At 39.7% G+C, this 4,946-nt stretch overlaps 1 pseudogene; it reads left to right on the top strand.

Annotated features, from left to right (window-relative positions):
* The first annotated feature begins 412 nt into the window (after positions 1–412).
* On the top strand, positions 413–4,230 carry LOC110288375 (annotated as a pseudogene).
* The last annotated feature ends 716 nt before the right edge of the window (positions 4,231–4,946 follow it).

The following is a 4,946-nucleotide window of genomic DNA, read 5'->3' as shown; positions in this document are numbered from 1 at the left end:
AGTGCAAATTCTGGAACCCAGGCCCTTGGCATGCTATGCAAATACTCTACTAACCTGCTTCATCCAGAGTCCTCCCCCATTTTTGTTATATATTTTTTTAAATCTGTATTTGCAGTAGACTGCTGGTAACTAGTTTAATCTCAGTCCCTTGTGTTGAAGGTCATTTCCTTAGAGTTGCCTCCCTGTTAATTGTTAGATGCTCTGTAGAAATCCTTAGAAGCTTATTGAAGTCACTTGTTTGTTAAAGTCATAATGTCACCAACTTTCTGTATCTCAGTGAGATGCATCGTGCTTCTCTTTTTAGAATCTGTCTAGTTTGTAATTGAGAAAGCTTATCTTTGTGTTGGGAAATCTGCAGTTTTCAGCCCATTTCACTTGTAGATATTGATAAAAGCTCACCTTTATTTTTGAGGTTGACTTGTGCAGCAAAAAGCTAGAACGTGCAGAGCAGCTGATCGGGGGCCTGGGAGGTGAGAAAACCCGATGGAGCAACTCTGCGCTGGAGCTTGGGCATCTGTACATCAACCTGACTGGTGATATCCTCATCTCCTCAGGGGTTGTTGCCTACCTGGGAGCCTTTACATCTAACTACAGACAGGTGAGGGATGCCTTTGTGACTCTTCTTTGCTTTCCCCCCATCATTGCAACATTAACCTCAGGTCTGTTTGTTGCTGCTGCTGCTGCTGCTGCTGCTGCTGCTGCTGCTGCTGCTGCTGCTGCTGCTGCTGCTGCTGCTGGTGTTGGTGGGGAACTTGAGGGATTTTTTTTGCCATCTGTGTTATTTTGATTTTGTGTTAGTTTTTCGTTACTGCAAAGAAAAGCAGAATAGTTTTAAATTATTTGTACTCAAAAATTTTAGACATCATGTAAATTGCTTGGTTGCCAAAAGATGCTGTGTGAAATATTGTTTTAAAATCTAATTTTAAACTGACTGATTTTAAATGAATTTTTAGTTCCTCAATAAGTGTAAAGGAATCAGGGGTGTGGGTGTGTATTTGTGTGTGGGTGTGAGTGCGCACACACACTTGTGCATGAGGGATCCATGACTTAACTACTCTGCATGGATCTTAATAAGTCATTCTAAAAGCCACGTCAGAGGCTGAAACTTTAGTGGATGGGGACAAAATAACCTTCACTGACCTTAATCAAGGGCTTCTTGGTTTCCCCTAACATACTTTCATATTGTGTCCACTGAGGCTCACTGAGGACTTTTCCATAAGCAGAACTGAGCCCCCATTTCCATTATGGTTTCTTTGACTATTGAATTTTTAAAAACAAACTTAAAAATCCTCATATAGATGGAGCTTCTATTTTAGCCTTTTCACTTTGGAGGCCTCTGTTTACCTTGATAAGGTCACAGTGGTGCAATGACTTTCTAATTTTCAGCTAGGCCTGTTCTTTTGAGTCTTTTGTTCAGTAGGGGCATTAACATCATATATCTAGCTCAGGTCATTAACATTTAACTTATCTGGTTAGTGATGGGTTAGTTCAATTTACAACTTTAGACAAGGAAACTTCCCCAGGCAGATTCATCAAGCCAGTCAGAGAGAGAGGAGAGAGAGATCGAGAGAGAGAGATCGAGAGAGATCGAGAGAGAGAGAGAGAGAGAGAGAGAGAGAGAGAGAGAGAGAGAGAGAGAGAGGGAGAGAGGGAGAGAGGAGAGTAGAAACATGTTCTCTTGACTCTGTCCTCCCACGGGGACTTGGAACAATGGAAATACTAGCAGGAACTCACTCCCATCGCTATTAGATTAAATCATACCCCTGGGCATCCCAGTGACACCCATTGGGTATTTACCTGCTGCTTGGGCAGCTAGAAGTGCCAAATTACACAACACCATAACACACCACACAACACCACACCATACCACATCACACCACACCTGAAACTTGGTTATTTTATGTTACTGAAAGAGCCTTGAATATATCTTAGAGAAAATAGCAGGAGATGCTCAGAAGAGGATGGGAACATGGGGGGACAGATAAAAATTTCAGGATAGGGTATTGCCAAATTGTGGGCAATTTCAACATCCCAAAAAATGATAGTAATATAACTTAGAGGATAAAATATGAAAAGATGAATTTATGACATGAACTAACACAAATGAGTATTTGACAAAAATCAGAGGCATTTCCCTCATCACCAGGTGTCTTCCACAAAGGGCTGAAATGTTAACTACAAATGGACATGATCAAGGAGCAAAATTTATCTCACAACTGCTGTTTTCAGTGTTCTCAATTATGGGTAAAGCATCCATGTTTTCCTGTGCAGTTTTTGGGCCCTGAGCCCAGCCATTTCCCTTTTAGGCTCAAACACTCCTGCAGGACAATGACCCTCAAATTATTCAGGTTTCCAAGGGAAACCTCTAGTTATCTCCATATGAATTACTCAGATGTGCAATCCCCAGGAAGTACCTGAAATCTAGCTCATGGCATCCCATGTGTTGTATTATAAACTGTTGCTCCAACTGCAGCAGCTCCTCCCAGTGAAAATCCTGTCACACACTCACAGCGATAAGAGAACTATGGTTCTCACTCACTCCGGTATATTTGTGTAATAGTCTGAGATCCAAAGGACCAATAATCACACGTAATCATAATCCTAGAATTATGAAACAGAACCCTGGCTTTAATGAAGTGATTGAAAATTAGCATCGTCAGTAGATGACTAATTGAAAATTATGTACTACTGATGGGATGCAATGAGAAAAACAGTGTCACCTGTAATTTTACTAATAGAGATATTGGACATTCTAAATAATATTAACAACTTTTAAGGTCATGAAGTGGCCACTCACCTAAATCTTCCCTGGACTTTTTGCATAAAACTATAATATTGACACAACCCACTCAGCAGGAACCTGAGGGAGAGGGTAGTGACAACCAAACTCTTCTCAGCACCATCTACACATAAGACACACATGTGCACGCGCACACGCGCACACACAAAAACACCCCCCACACACACACACACACACACAGGACATCCTCATTAGCCCAGAAGAGGTATGAGCTTCATGCCCTTTGCTTATGGACACCCTCTCTTTGCCTGTCTCGATTTCCCTCACAGCCATGTCTTTGACTATTTCTGAAGATTTAGGTGTGTAACCTGAACTTGAACATTAGTATAAACTTAATATTGAGTAAACCACTTAGTATGGGTTTTGTCCACCATAACAGAGCATGCCTCTGGTAGATAGGACAGAATTCAAAATGTGTCCTGACCCTTGATACAACTCAATATACTTCAGGTGATCCTTCCTATAGAGCACATGGGAGCCAGAAATAAATGTTTTCTGTGTCCTCTACCTATTCCACAGGTTTAGTTTTGTATTATAAACTATATAGTATTTTTCTGTATATTTATAATTTAAATATGCATGTGTTGAAAATATAATGGTTTTTAACTGTNAACTTGACACAATCTATAATCACTTACAAAGGNCATCTCACTTAGGGGTTGTCTATATCAAGGTGGCCCATGAGGATGCCTGTGAAGGATTTTCTTAACTGGATTAGTTGAGGTGGGATGATTCACCGGGAATGTGGGGAGCACCANTGCCTACCGTAGGTTCTGCAGGAGAGTGAGGCGAGCAGTAGAGGCAGGCATCCATCCATCCTCACTCTGCTCTTGCCTGTGACTGTGACCTGTTGCTTTAAGTTCCTTCCACCTTGAATTGAATTGGGAGCAAAATTTATCCATTTTCCCCCTAACTTAATTTCTGCTTGGTGATTTTATTATAGCAACAGAAATGAAACTAAGCCAGAGAATGTCAACTACTCTGTAAGTTTAAACTTTAGAAAAATACACAGTAATTGTTCTTCTCAGATATAAAATTCTAACTTTGTCATGTGGTCCATGTGGGCTCTGTCTCATTGCTTATTACAGTACATAGCTTACTTTCTTTGTTATAATTTTATTTGGAAAAGGTTTGGTGCACAAATCATGTTCGAGGCGAAGCTTCAATAGCAGTTGGTTTTCTCAGTAAATAAACGTTAGGTAGTATCCCTTTGGCTACTGTCCAACAACTCATGTCTCTATTTNTCTGTGAATATTTTGAAGAATCAAACCAAGGAGTGGTCACAGTTGTGTAAAGAAAGAGACATCCCCTGCTCCGATGACTACTCTCTTATGGGTACACTGGGAGAAGCCGTGACGATCCGAGCTTGGAATATCGCTGGGTTACCCTCTGATTCCTTCTCCATTGATAATGGGATCATTATAATGTAAGGAAAAATCTTTTCTCACAAATGATCTTTATTATCTAATTAGCAGATACATTTTATTTGCAAACATTTAAAAATGTTTTAGCTAGTAACATTTATTGAAATGTTTGCTAATTAGCTGTATTAATTAAGCACGAATAATTTTTCTGTTAATATTATAATAGTCAATTGTCAAAAGCTATGGTAAACAAACAGAAATAACTAAAGGGTTTTAATAAGTCTTTTAGATTATAAGAAGAAAACTTTTGTGAGTAAAAAGCAAACTTTTTATTTCCGTAAAACAGAAATCCTGTTATGAAATGTTAATAGATACAGAGTGGTGAGTCTTTCATTGTAATTGTCCTCATTGTTTACAAGTCTGTCCTTGTCCCTGTTTTGATACAAGTATGAGATGACCAGAAACTACCCATCACAGAATCTTCTGGCTGATGAAAAGACATAGAGAAGCACCCAGGAGGACACTAGGCCTGTCCAAGTACACCCTCTTCTCCAGTTCACACAAGTCAACCTGTCTAANTGTGAGAACAAGTATCGATTTCCAAGTTCACAGTCTTGTTTCTGACCAGGCCAAAGCGTTTTAGAATTTAAGAGTGTTAGGAAGAGCACAGTGTTTCTTAGCATTAGTAAGAAATACTCAGTTCTGCCGTCAGTTGGAAACATTCGGGTCTGTGTTGCAGAGCCATTGAATTTGATTCATTTGTTTACTGAGAACAACAACAA

Source organism: Mus caroli, unplaced genomic scaffold, assembly GCF_900094665.2.
Source record: "Mus caroli unplaced genomic scaffold, CAROLI_EIJ_v1.1 scaffold_21882_1, whole genome shotgun sequence".
Classification (NCBI taxonomy): Eukaryota; Metazoa; Chordata; class Mammalia; order Rodentia; family Muridae; genus Mus; species Mus caroli.
This window is presented reverse-complemented; position numbering and strand designations above follow the sequence as displayed.